We start from the raw sequence: 15,441 nt of genomic DNA on the forward strand, positions 1-15,441 counted from the left end.
TTTAAATGGTATTTTAATTTGTATATTGTGTTGTTTTTACTTTTGCCTGTACACCGCCCTGAGTCCTTCGGGAGAAGGGCGGTATAAAAATTAAATAAATAAATAAATAAATAAATAAACCTCATCGCTGTCTGATTCTGTTGCCAGCTCTGCAGGCTGATGGCAGACCACAACACAAAGTAGTTGTGGTAAAGTAGATTGAAACAGAATAACCAACCCAGTGTTATATATATTTGCAACGCTGAGTAGAACTGAACAATACTTCTTTCTTTCTAGTATAAGGGTACACAATATGCCAACCTCCCAAAGTATATAAAAACTACCAAAACTGTGGTTGAACTATAATTGTAGCAAGATGGAAAGACTCAACTATGAAATTATGTAGGGAATAATGATATTAACTTGTTTTTAATTAAATTTAAATTAAACTAAATTTAGTTTTGTCCTAGCCTAGTTTTGTCCTGGCTTTTTTGGAGCACAGCCATAGCATTCCTCTCAAAGGACAAACATGGCTCTTGGCCCAAAGCAATTTCCACATCCCATTCTAGTCCAGTAATCAAGGCAGTGCACCAAACGGGCATATATTAATGTATGCACACATGCAGCATTATATTATGGAAATTCAAAAGGCGCCATGCAGTCATCTAAAAATGCAACTCCCTGTTGCTAACATAAAAGATGAAATGAAATACAAGTACATGCATTCCATCAAGGACCCACATGAACTTTTAAAATGCTGTGCAGGACAATAACGAGTTGACAGATTTTGTTGCATGAACTACCTCGAAGACAAAAGATAGAAGCTTTTGGTAGACTGCTGCTATTGATCTCAAGCCAAATATGTGGGCCCTGAGATACAGTATATACGGAAATAATGGAAAGTTTAGAGCAGATTCTTGGCTCACCAGATCAGTAACCAAGCACCCAGAAGCATCAGGAATAGCAAGGCGTCAAAGGAACTTCAGATCAAATTGTTTTGTGTGATATGCCATTCTTGCTTTCCCTGTGGATTATAGAGTGTTAATAAGAAAGGAATTTGCTGCCTTTTGGAATAGGGAAGAGCAGCCTATTGTCATGGGGGAGGGGGTTGCTTAGGCCTAATTTTATGTGGCCTATGGCTTAATTTTGAAAACCTTCTGCAAGGAATCTGTTCAGATCTCCAATGAGAGCCATCTGTACTTTTCCTTACAGCCCTCTCTCTCAAAACACAGGGACATCAAACAAACGGGGAGGGGGCTCAGAAAAAAAGAAAAAAAAACATTGCCAAAGAAAAATATTTAATAGTTGCCAAATGGGCTTACATTATTTCGCCCCCTTCCTTGCCTCTATTACTGAAGAGTATCCTGATTTTGTAGAGTTGATTCCTCCTCCCCACATCCATAGTTTGTTGTGTATGTGTGAACACATAAGGATGGGGAGTGTGGAATCTTTCTAATGTTCTCAGCAGAGTATTCTTCCCTGCAGGTCTTGCCTGAGTTTAGTCGCTCTGTTGTAACATGCAGAATTTTGTCTTAATGCACCACTGCTAAAAAAAAATAGGTTTTTTTTAAAGCCATTACTGAATAGCTTTACTTAATGTGGAGGAAAGTGAACACTCATCATTATTCTTTAGCATCCCCTAAAGCCACAGTAGGTAGCTCTAACATTCCTCCACTTTTAATCTCACTTTTTTTTTTTATTAGTTAAGCTCCGCTGCAGTAAGTCAGCTTAGGGAGCCATCATCCTCTTATTTTGCCCTTCTTTGCTAGGTGCACCATCCTCATGAATGCCAATTAATGGACAGTGAAGAGAAACAGGAATCCCAGGATCTACCTACAGTTTATTTCTCACACTAATGCATTTGAAGAGAATCACATTGTTTTCATGAAAGTCACTGGCAAGTTAGTTTGAAGCAGTGGTGGAATCCAAATTTTTTTACTACCGGTTCTGTGGCCGTGGCTTGGTGGGCGTGGTGTAGCTTGGTGGCCATGGCAGGGGAAGGATACTGCAAACTCTCCATTCCTACCCAACTCCAGGGGAAGGATATTGCAAACTCTCCATTGCCACCCTATTCTGGGGGCAGCCAGAGGTGGTATTTGCCAATTCTCTGAACTACTCAAAATTTCCACCACCGGTTCTCCAGAACCTGTCAGAACCTGCTGGATTTCACCCCTGGTTTGAAGCATGCGTGAACAAAGTGAGCTAAAATTCCAAGTCTCTTGCCAGTGTTTAAAATGCTGTTGTGGCCGCTGTGATTCTTGGAGTCTGTTCCATTTTCTCCCTAGCAAAAAAACAGTTATGATTTCTGCTTTGGTTAATTTTTCCATCGACTTGTTCATGGCATTTTCATTCACCTTTCTTCCAAGAAAGTCAGTGCATTATATTCAGGGTTGAAATTCCACTTACCTTTGCTACCAGTTCGCAAATGTGAGCGTGTGTGCCTCCTCCACTCATGCGCAGAGCCTTCTGTACAGGCGTAGAGGGTCAAAAATGGGACGTGATGACATCCGGGTGGGTGGGCGGAGTCTCCTGCCACCGGCATTACTGGTTTGCTTGAGCCAAATAGAACCAACTGAATTTCAACACTGATTATACTGTATATCTTCCCATCCCATCTTCTAATCATGTTAATCTTCAAGAAGTAGGATAGGTTTAGTGGGTATGATTTTTTGAATGAGACATGAAACATTCAGGAAATGATCCAGCGATTCTATGTTTTTGTGAAAATCTATTGGTGAGATCCAAATGAAAATACTGGCAAATGCTTCTTGAACTCAAATCCTGTGTCTTCATTTATACGTCTGTGTAGTTTTCTTGGGAATTATGTGAAAATTAATTGTCCTTGCCTTTTTCGTGGTTTGTTTTCCTTTTCAATTTATATTTCAAACCAGAAAATCAGATGGGTGTACTTCTCATGTTTAAATTGGTTTTAGCACAAAAAGATATATAGATGCAGGTTGATCCACATCACATTAATGTAAAATTCTTTTCTGCTTTTCATCGTAGTGAAGCCTGAGTCTTCAGAATGACTTTCATGATATATGTTATTACTAATTCTTTGTGGTGGGGGGAGAAATATCATTTTTCAGGATTTGTCTTAAGCTCCTTGCCAGTTTTGGAATGTAAGCTGTAGTGTTGTATTAGGAATTTCATTCTGTTATTGGTGCATAATATAACTATTAAAGAGACTTGAGGTTCCTTTCTTTTTAATCATTGTACTTACAAACATCTTACTGGGGATAGAAACAGATGCAGTAAAATCCAAATATCTTCTCACATACATTGCAGTTCCCTTTTAAGTTGGAAAGCTCATTATCTACTGTATTGTGGCCATTTATAGATAAGCACATATTTATTGTTATTGCCTTATTAAAACTTCTAAATAACAGGGGAAGGTTTTTTTGTGCTTTAAAAAAAGGTACTTTGTGGATTTATATACAAATAGTAGAATTATTCCTCAAAAAAGAACAAATATATTAATCTTTTTTTCGAAGTTTATCTGCTTGGACTACACACAACATTTTAAGTTCCTCTGTAACATTTACTTTCCTTTTGGAATTGTTATCCAACATGCATTTAATTTGAATTTTCTGGTACATTGAATTCAGGATTCACTTCTATTTCTAAATGCCTAAGAAATTCAATATTTGTGACACCTGACTTGCCCTTCTGGACTAAGTAGACCTGGGACTGGTTCAGTGGTGGGATTCAGCCAGTTCACATCACTTCGGAAGAACCGGTTGTTAACTTTCTCAGCAGTTTGGTGAACTGGTTGTTGGAAGAAATCATTAAGGCAGAGAACCGGTTGTTAAATTATTTGAATCCCACCACTGATCTGGTTAGTAGTTGGATAGGAGGCTGAAGGGAATATCAAGACTTGAGAGTGGAAAGTTCGGGGTGGGGGAATCCCCAAAGAAGATGAAGGCAAATTCCATCCAAAGTGCTGCCAGAAAAACTGCCTTGTTGTACCTATGAACTCAGCATTTGAATTTTTAACGGTTAAAAATTTTTAACCAAAGGCAGCTTTCCCTTTTGGCCCATCTTCAATTCCCAGATGAATGAGCAGATTTAAACATAATCATCTTCCATCTGCGACTCTTCCTGGTGTTTCTGATGTGGTTTTTAACTCAAAAGATATACTCAAAATCTTTTAAATGTAGACACTGGAAAACAAATACTTTCCAAACACTAATTTAGAGAAGTATCACAACTCAAGTCATATGTAAAGCAAAGGCTGATATATGCAACAGAGAGATGGGAAAGATAAATTTACCCATCTCTAATGAAATCCAATCAAATTTTCATTGGCAACTGGTTGATTTCTGGTCTGCATCACTTTTACTTTTATTTACTTTTACACTTATTCCATCCTTTTGCCTCAGGAATATGCAGTTATTAAAAAAATTGTGCTTCCATTTTTTACTTAAGTGATATTTAAATATAAATATGGAGCCATTAATGCTGTGTTTCTGTTTGAACCTTTTTTTATTTTAGCATTTAAAGCAGTGGTGGCTTTCAAAATTTTTTACTACTGGTTCTGTGGCTTGGTGGGTGTGGTATGGCTAGGTGGGCATGGCTTGGTGGGCGTGGCAGGGGAAGGATACTGTAAAATCTCCATTTCTTCCCGATCAGCTGGGAATTGGGAGGCGGAGAATAGATGGGGGTGGGGCCAGGCAGAATTTTTACTACCGGTTCTCCGAATTACTCAAAATTTCCACTACCGGTTCTCCAGAACTGGTCAGAACCTGCTGAAACCCACCTCTGATTTAAAGCCCTCTGCCAGGCTTTCCCTAAAAGAATGGAAGTTAAGAAAAAAATGTTCATTCTCAATCTCTCCATGCTGTTCTAGGGAGGTGGTAACCTGCTAGGCAAGTGATTACTAACATTCGTTTTGACATCGGGTTTTTTTTTTGTTTAATCTCTGGATGGTCAGTCAAAGGGAAGCTGCAGCAATCAGTCAGTTCACTCTGAGTTTCATTCTTCGTTAAAAGCCATTCTGTATTCCAGAGAACCTCTTTGATTCATGCAAGACCAGCTTTTCTTAGCAGACAAAACTTACTTACTCTCAGCCTATTCATTGGGAAATCGCAGAGAGGGCAGAGGGTTTTCAGAAGCCTCCACTGAATTAGTGGTAATGGCTTTGCATGAATTGAACGTAGTCCCTTTAGTATGTTTTCTCCTTAAATCTCAGCAACTTCCCAGATTCATAAAACTGCTCTCGATCCAGATCAGGCAAGCAGTGGTGGTATTTAGCTGGTTCAGACTGGTTCAGGCAAACTAGTAGTGGTGACTGTGGGTGGGCCTGCCCACCTGCCCCAGGTTAATACTGTCCCTTTTAGCCATGTTTTCGAGGCCGGGAACATGTGCGGAAGGTGTGCGCCCGAGCAAAGCACATGCATGGCAGGCTTGGCACATGTGCAGAAGGGGTGCGTGCGAAGCACACCACGGTGAACCAGTGCTAAGAATATGAGCAACCCACCTCTGCAGGCAAGGGGCCAATAAAGCAACATACATATCTAGGTTGAGTCTTGAATTCCAGAGCAGGAAAAAAAAAGAAGAAGAAAAAAGGACCATTAGAACTTTTTTGTTGTTGTTGTGGCCATAACTGGTTTCAAATGGAGGCACGGTGGCAGAAAGCAGAGACAATGTTAAAGTATGTAAAATCGATTTTTAAGATTAGTATTGAGTAAGAATGTTGTAATAGCAGATTCTTCTTACCCGTGCAGCAATAGAGCAAATTCTATAAGGATCTGTAACTTCTTGTTTGCTGCAGTCTTGATTAAACTGCAACCTTCTGTAAGAGGATCTAATCCTATATCTGACCTTGAAGAGGCAGCTGTATCACTCCTTCCCCTTGGCTAGGATAATCATTATTCTTTTTCTTTTCCTGTTCCTCTACCATTCCTTTAATATATCAAAGATACAATTTTTTTTATTAAGGGACTACCCTGAAAACTGGTGCAGATTATTGGCACTCTGTCACGCCGTCAGTGGGGTTTTCTTCTGCTCCTCTCTGAATCACACTTTTTCTTTCTCTCCTTCACCCTGGAATATTCCAGAATGCTTTGAGGAGAAAATGGACAGGACAAGACCTTGGCTGACATTCATTCATGCATGCATGCAATTTGTGCGCCATTGAATTTGATTGCCTTGTACTCCATCCCCAATGACAATATTCATAAGGAGTTCATAACAAGATTGGTACTTAGATTCAGGACTCCCTATTGACAATTTCTGTGTTCTGCTAAGTTGCCACTGAGTTCTACACTACGCTGAATTCCCAGGCTGAGCTGGATGCATCTTTCTATACAAGCTGTTGGAAAAAGAATATCAAGTTCAGCACTCTTCTGGCTGTACAAAATCATCTTTCCTTTTTACAAATGGACAATGTGACAAATGTGGGAGGATGCATTTTTGTCTATTATTTTCCACAGATTCCACTGGGGTTTTCATTGATAGTCCCTTGAAGTGGTCTCCTTCGTAACGGAGATATATTATGATTTGTTAATGCAAATACACAATTTTCACTACCAAGAGACAATGTGTTGTGGCCCGCTGGCAGCCAGCAGAGCTGGCAGCAGAGTCGGACAGTGAGAGGAGGTTGGAGAGGAACTTGGGCCAGTTCTGGGGCTGGGGAAAGCTTGGACAATGGCTCTGCATTGAGGCAGATAGGAAACTAGACAGCAGCAAGGCAGAGAAACAGCTGGAGCTTGTTCCCAGTGTGCGCATGCGCGGAGCTGCCAGAAGACAGGAACAACTCAGGAAACAGGGTCGACTTGGGAGTAAGGCCACATCTTGGAGATGATTGGCCCCTCCTATAGGAAATAAAAGAGGGGCGAACAGGGAGTGGGCTTTTGCAGGAAATAATTCATTCGTCCCGTGACTCTGAGAGACTCTGTGCCAGGTTTTGCCTTGTACTGCATTTGGAAACAAGTTACATGGCATCTTGCCAAGCAAGATAAGGTGTGTTGATAAATATTCCTCTGAAAGACTGTTTGGATAGTCCTTGCTGACTGTGAATGAAAGTAATTCATGTCGTGTAAATAAAAGAGGTTTTGCTGGGACCAAGACTCTGCTTCCTGCTTTTTAAGGAAACCTAGGTCAGAACACAATGATTGGTTGCATCTATGTGTGATTTACTGTAAACGAAATCCCCTTACATAACTTCCTAGAACAATTCCTGTCCAGCATATGCACCATAATGATTCAGTTAGCATTAATGTAAAGATAAACATCCCTCATTGTTATCATTCGTGTAGAGAATCTTAGTTTACCTCGCAAAAGGCCTTCTCATCTCATGTTCTTGAGAGAGATAAATTTTGGTCAACTATGGTTGTGGTAATGCCTGATCATACGTATTACATCATCATCTTAACATGATGTATATCTTGCACTGAGATGGGGGTGAACAATTGTGGCACAATTTGTAACCCTCAAGTTGAACATAATCAACCAGCCATGTAACTGTGTCTTCTTTGAACTCCAGACAGGAAGAAAAGTAAGAAAAGTTATGAAGGCTTTGGGTGGCTGATATAGATGACTTGTGGCTGTGCTTGGCTTCATGGGTCAGAAACCACAGAGGTCTTTGTAAATGATAGAGATGCCTAAAAATAAGTAGCAAGAAATGGAAAGTTCCCCAGTTTCAAATTAAGTTATTTCTGATATTCTGATGATGAAATCTGTTCTGCAACTTCTGGAAAAGTTTCTTTTCCTAATATACAGTAAAGCCATTGTGAGTTAGGCTAAACTAATAATTTCAAGTAGCTTTCATGACAAAAGTATGAAAGTGATTCGCTGTTATCTTCTGGGATGGATAGGTAGATAGATAGATAGATTAGACCAGCAGTTCTCAACCTGTGGGTCGGGACCCCATTGGGGGTTGAATGACGATTTGCCAGGGGTCACCTAAGACCATCGGAAATATGGGAAGTATACTTGCGAGTCGAAGAATTGCGCTCCAATGGTTGACTCCACAAGCCAGCTGCAGGCTCTTCAAATCGCTAGCCAAATTCAGCTTCAGGTGTAATGAATTAAAAAAGAGATAAATCTTTGCTCTGATGTCTCCCTCTCAAGCCAGCTGCAATCACTACCAACCGCTAGCCTAATCTGGCTTCAGGCGCGATAAACTTAATAGGGGAGGAGTCTCCGCTTTAATGCCTCCGTCCTCAAGGCAATTGCAAGCAGTTCAGATCGCTAGCCAATACGGCTTCAGGCGCAATAAATTCAAAACGAAAATAATTTTACAGTTGGGGTCGCCACATCGTGGGGAATTGTATTAAAGGGGTCGCCACATCGTGGGGAATTGTATTAAAGGGGTCGCCACATCGTGGGGAATTGTATTAAAGGGGTTGCAGCACTATAAAGTTTGAGAACCACTGGATTAGACAGACGGACAGAAATAGCTTACTGTCTTGGAATTTCCTGACAAGTTTCCCATCCAAGTACTAACCAGATCCAACTCAAACTTTTCTTCTTCTTCTTCTTCTTCTTCCTCTTCCTCTTCCTCTTCCTCTTCCTCTTCCTCTTCCTCTCCTCCTCCTCCTCCTCCTCCTCCTCCTCCTCCTCCTCCTCCTCCTCCTCCTCCTCCTCCTCCTCCTCCTTCTTATCAGCCAAAGTAAGCTAAATAAATCTTGCTTTCTCCCTCATTCTTTCTCTTATCTCATTTTCAGTATGCTTTAGAATTTCATTAGAATGCCTTTTGCTGTAGATGGTGTATTTGAACTTAGGTTTTGGGGGCATTGTTTTATGTATTTCTCTATCATTATTTACCCATGTAATATGACTGTATTACTATTATCATTCTCATCTTTTCGAATACCTTCTCATATTGGTATCTTATGATTATATTACTTTGTATGTAATACAATACTTTGTATATATATTAGGAGCTTCTGGACTAGAGACAAATTCCTTGTGTATCCAATCACATGTGGCCAATAAAGAATTCTATTCTATTCTATTCTATTCTATTCTATTCTATTCTATTCTATTCTATTCTATTCTATTCTATTCTATTCTGTGGCCATTTGAACATTTGAAAAGCAATATATTTTCAATTCAAATAAGAATAAGGAATAAAGTCTAGGCAGAATTTGGAAAAACGTTCAATTTTGGTAGTCATAATCTGAATTAGCCATAGTCTTATTTCCATACAGTTATTAATCAGCAAAAACTTTAATTGTGCTGAATTGAGAGCATTTTCTTTAAAAATAATCAGTTTTCTTATTGATTGCTGTTTTGCTAGCTGCCTAGAAAACTGCGTCACAAATACCAAACAGCACCAGCCTAATAAAAATAATGCCATTTTTTTTTAAAAAAAATGCTGCATAGGTGTTTCTTTCCGCTGGACTACACACAGCATTTGTAAGTCCCTCTATAACTTTATTTTCCCTTTGGAATTGTTATGCTCACAGATGTCATTTCATGCTTTAGAAAGCAAAGCTGCTCAGGCACCTTGGCCATCTAATAGCCACAACTTGCTGTTGGGACAGGGACCTAATACCACCATTCACTGGCCAGGTGGCATTATCTGAGACCTGAGAAAATTAAGGGAAAAGGATTCCCGTAATGTTCATCACTGTCTCTAGTTAACAGGAATCATTTCATATTTCAGAAGAAGGGAATTTAAGCAAGATCCTGTTAACCTCACGTTTTTGTTAATTTGTTTCTTTTCTTTTAAAGAATGTTTGGATCTTTTAAAAAGCTTTGCAAACAATTGCTTTATAGCAATTTCACTGCTAGAGATCATCATCTGAACTCTTATAGCTTTTTCAACTATATTATTCTTAGCACAATACTGCTCTATCATAAGCAGAGCTATTTAGCTTGATGCAATACAGATTGATTGCACTGTCTTAATTAGCATTCTTGCATCTCTCCCAGAATAACTTTCTCAGTATATCCATCACCAGCAGAGGCTTCTGTGCATTCACTATTGCAGGGGTGTCAAATTCGCAGCCCAGATACGTTACGCGCTGGCCATGCCCACCTCTGATTTAGTGAATGGGAAAAAAATTGTGATATGTCACGTGATGCCGTGACGCCATGAATTGGACACCCCTGCACTATTGGATATGTCAAGGAAGGCTGTCAGAGGCAAAGTTGGCATTTCTTTTCAGGGACACATTGTTCAATAATGTACATTGAAAACATCTTCCAACTTAAGCATCTTTGAAGTTCTGTACAATTTAAGAGGAAAGGGGGTGGTTTTATTTTCTGTCAGTTTTGAAGGCATACAGTCTTGTTGTCTTGTGGTAAGAAGATCAGATAAGTTGGAGAATCACTGCTGGTTAGAAAGGCAAGGGATTTGAAAAAAAAAAATAAAGCGGCCTTCAACATGACCTCACTTGATTTTCCCTAAATATGATCCAGTGGTGGGTTTCAATTTTTTTTACTACCGGTTGTGTGGGCGTGGCTTGGTGGGCATGGCATGGCGTGTGTGTCAGGGGAAGGTTATTGCAAAATCCCCATTTCCTCCTGATCAGCCGGGATTCAGAAGGCAGAGGATAGATGGGGGCGGGGCCAGTTACAATTTTTACTACCGGTTCTCCGAACTACTCAAAATTTCTGCTATTGGGTCTCCAGAACTGATCAGAACCTGCTGAAACCCACCTCTGATATGATCCTTGTTTCTAAAATTTCATATGAAATGAAAGAGAAAATACAGTTCACTGAAGGGAAGTTTAGCCAGAAGAAATATGGAAAATAAATTTGACAGTATTAGTAAGAACAGCAAAATGGCCATATTTTGTCTGCCTGCCATCCATCTGTGTTTCCAAAAGAATTCCATATTGAAACCAATTATTTAATCAACCAAGATTCAACATACCAGTTATCTGATCTTACATATTCTGACTCTACTTTTGATTGACAGCAAGTTGGGTTTCTGTCACTTGGATATGAAAAAACAACAGTTTTGAATTATGGCTTGTTGATTAAAATATTGATATCAATCTGCTAACCCAGTGAAGTTCAGCTGTCATTTATATCCAGTATGACTAGTCCAGGAGGTGTTGTCAAACTCATTTAATAGATACTAGATTATAAGCTTACTTATAATGAGGCATGAATCAGGCAAGATCCTACATGAATTTGCAATTTGATTTAACTTGAATTTGCAATTCAATCTCATAAAACCCCTGATATAACATTTCTTCAATAATAAAGGACTTTTATGTTTCTTGAGGCAATTGTTTGTGATGCAGAGCACAAACCAAACCATTTTTGTCATTCACTTTATCTACCCAGATAGTGGATCAGATTGTACCGAGCCAGAACAAAATATCTCTACATTATGTCTGAATATTAGTATGTGAAATCAGTTACATATATCAAGTCCAAACTGAAGCTATGGACACAGGTGGAATACACCTATTCAGCTGATATAAAAATGCATATAGAGAAATGAAATCTATCCATATATAACAATACAGAAGATGACTTTTGCTTGTGAATATTTTCTGGAAGGTCATAATTTCTCTTTCTGGATGAAGAATGGTTCTTTAATAATATGTAGTTCTAACACTCTTCCATTCCAGGCAATCTGAAGCCCTTCAGAGATGAATGAAAACCTAAATTACAGGGAACAATAGCCAAGTACTTTCAATAGCCAAGTATTTTAATATATGAAGTTGAATTTGATGGGGGGATTGTTAATATTTTAACTTTGGGTGTTTATGCTCATACATTGTGTAGAATTCTCCAAATAGCAGCAGCCTTGACATGCATGTGTTATTAGGTGACAAAACGGTTACATTCCCACATATGATTTAGTTTTTTGCCTCTAGAGTGATCAACACTGGTAGCGCAGTGATTAAAATGCAATATTGCAGGCTAACTCTGCCCACAACATGGAGTTTGATCCTGACAAGCTACTTGTCTACTTCTACTCATCTGTGGTCAGTAAAATGGACCCAGATTGTTGGTGGTAATATGCTGACATTGTAAACCACAAAGAGAATGCTGTAAAGCACAATGGGGTAGTATCAGTGGTGGGTTGTTACCAGTTCTCCCCAGTTCAGGAGAGCTGGTAGTGGAGATGTTGAAGTGACAGTGAACCGGTTCGCTCTGCCTATCGTCTGGGTCCTCCCGCCTGCCCCTGCACTATACCTACCTTTATTCCTCCATTTTTAGCTCAGCTGAAAGGCGCGGCAGAGTGGATTGCAATGCCTCAGCTGTTCAGCCAGTCAATCCACTTGCGCAAAGTGTAAGTTTGGTGTGCGTGCAAGCGAAGCAAGCATGCGTGCACTGATTGTGCACAAAGCACATGTGCAAAGCACATGCACAAAGCATGTGCGCAAAGCGAATCAGTGGTAACACTGGTTAGTACCCACCACTGGGTAGTATATAAGTCTAAGTGCTATTGCTACACATTTTTCTTGATTTCTGTTGAGGGATTTTACTCTGCTGATTTTTTGTGTTCTTCTAGAAAATGTTCTTAGTCAATTTTCTCATAAACAAAGCAGTTCTCGAGACGACTTCCGGTATCCAGCGGCAACGGACGTCTGGAAGGCTTCTCCTGCCTCCAGCGCCCGAATCCGGCCGCCGCCGAGGCCCTCAGGGGCCAGGTGTTCCGAAAAGGACACCTGCCGCACGGACGGCTCGCCAGGGGTCTCCCAGCCGACATACAGGACTGTGGGGACCGATGCTGGCGTCCTAGGCACGGCGGGGTCCGAAGGCCACAGGCCGCGGCCATTATTTTGGTCGTCGCCTGGGCCGCTGTGCCCGGTGACACCGGGGCATTGGATTTATAACTGCAGCAGCCTGGTGGTGAACAGGGCACGGAGAAGAATTGAGGAGGAGAAGGGAAGGGAATATCGGTAAACGTGAGTGGACTGCTCCGGAGTGCGGGGGTTTTCTCCCTGCGGTTGGAAGGAGCACGAGTTATTCTGGAGAGAGGAGAACTTAAAATAAGAAGATTACCGGTTTTGTGGAGCTCTGGAGAGAAGAGGTGATGGAGAAATTTAGGAGGGAAGGTTTGAGGCCCCTCCTTTTGGGGAACAGTGGTGGCGGCCAGCTTCCGCCTTCACTATGAGAATTTTGATGACATCACTTCCCTTCGGCTTCCTGGTTGACTAACTGTACTCTGGACTCGTTGCTCCTGTGAGTGCCCCCTGGTGGATCCGGAGGAAATTACAAGGATACTGTGCCTGCCTGAGGATTTTGTATTGTTTTCCTTAATGGCAAAAGGTCAGAGACCAACTGCTGGAGAGATGGAGAGAATTTTGGAAAAGTTATCTAATATGGACAAGAAATTGGATGAAATAAGAGCAGAAATTGTGACTATCCAAAAGGATTTAAAGGATACTCAACAAGTTTCAGCAGAAAACAAGCAGAAAGTGGAAGGTTTGGAGGGTGAGATGCGGGCAGTGCAGAAAAGAGAGGAGACGACAGGCAATGCTGTGCTTGGACTACAGATGGATAAAATGTCTTATTTCCTTAGGTTTCAAAATTTGGAAGAAGTGGACCAAGAAGACTTGAGAGATGTTGTGACTAAATTGTTGGGAGAATTTCTTGGGAGAGGTGTTGATTTCATGAATTGGGATGTGGATCGAGTTTATAGAGTTAATTGCAATATGCACGCACGCATGCAGTTCCCAGAGAGGTTCATGTCAAATTTGTGAGAAGAGAGACGAGAGATGAAATTCTTAGAAAACATAGGAGTGGGGCACTGATTTACAGGGGCAGGGAGATAGCCATTCTGAGGCAGATTCCCAGACAGGTACGTGAAAAAAGAAAGAAATATTATTTTTTGTCAAGCAAATTGTACCAGAAGGAGTGGGCTTCAGATGGCTGATGCCAGAGGATTGATGATTTTCCGGGAGGGCATTACGAAAAAATCAGTACAATTATGGAGGCTACGGCCTATGTGGAGGAACACAAAGCCTTCCTGGAATCAGATGACCCAGGAATTGAAGAAGGAGGTTATAGATCATGGGGCTGAAGCGGCTGCCGCTGTTGCGGCCCTGGAGTTGGGTCAGGCTGAACCCAGAGTTCTGAGATCCAAAACTAGGAAGTGATAAAGATATTTGGGATTGTGTTGGTTTTCCTTATTCTCTTTTGTACGATATTCTGTTTATTCTTGACTCTTCTTTATTACGTATTTAAAATTTGCAAACTTAGCTACTTCGTGTCACCTGCTTGCCTTATGGCTGTTGTATGTGTTAAAAAATTTGAGTAAAATTCTTATTTTAGATAAGAAAAATGAAAATTTACCATACCTGATATGTATTTGTATAAACCTTTTTTGACTAATAAAAACTTTTTGAATAAAAAAAAAAAAAAAAAAAAAAAAAAAAAAAAACAAAGCAGTTCTCTAAAGCAACCCCAGCAAGTGGAAGACACCTTTGATGCCTTATTTTATCAAGAAAACATTCATCTGCTGTAATTTATACACATCTGGTATTTGTTAGTCATTTTACCTGGACATATGTTAGTGATCCATAATAAGAAATATAATTTAAGCAACGTCGTTTTCAGATTATAATGAGCTGTGCTAGGGGAAAATTGCTAACACAATAACATAGAAATCAGCTCTGGATTTTATCTGTAAATAATTTTGCAGAACTGGATTACAGTTTGTAAGTAAAATCACCAGATAGCTACAGTGTGAAGTAAATAATATACAACAATCAAACATGCACAATATGTGAAACAAGCACTAATGGAATTCATATGGATATCCAAATTAAAATTATGGGGAGAAACAGGTACATGTTTGACAGAACACAGGGATTATTGTGTGTGTTAACACTTAACATGGATGAAGGGATACTATCTGAGTTTTGTGAATTCTGATAAACAGATTTGATCTGCTGCTTATGTACAGAAAAGAGTACATATATTCTGCAAATTAGTCCATCTCCAACGAAATGAAAGTCTTGGCTCAAAAAATGCATCAAGCTGAATTCACAGTTTATTTTAAAATGAAATCTATTTAGACATGTGGCTCTTTCTATGACAATATTTTTGAAAAAAAAAAAAAAAAAAAAAAAAACAAAGCAGTTCTCTAAAGCAACCCCAGCAAGTGGAAGACACCTTTGGTGCCTTATTTTATCAAGAAAACATTCATCAGCTGTAATTTATACATCTGGTATTTGTTAGTTATTTTACCTGGACATATGTTAGTGATCCATAATAAGAAATATAATTTAAGCAATGTCATTTTCAAATTATAATGAGCTGTGCTAGGGGAAAATTGCTAACACAATAACATAAAAATCAGCTCTGGATTTTATCTGTAAATAATTTTGCAGAACTGGATTACAGTTTGTAAGTAAAATCACCAGATAGCTACACTGTGAAGTAAATAATATACAACAATCAAACATGCACAATATGTGAAACAAGCACTAATGGAATTCATATGGATATCCAAATTAAAATTATGGGGAGAAACAGGTACATGTTTGACAGAACACAGGGATTATTGTGTGTGTTAACACTTAACATGGATGAAGGGAT

Source organism: Ahaetulla prasina, chromosome 3 (genome assembly GCF_028640845.1).
Source record: "Ahaetulla prasina isolate Xishuangbanna chromosome 3, ASM2864084v1, whole genome shotgun sequence".
In the NCBI taxonomy this organism is placed as follows: domain Eukaryota; kingdom Metazoa; phylum Chordata; class Lepidosauria; order Squamata; family Colubridae; genus Ahaetulla; species Ahaetulla prasina.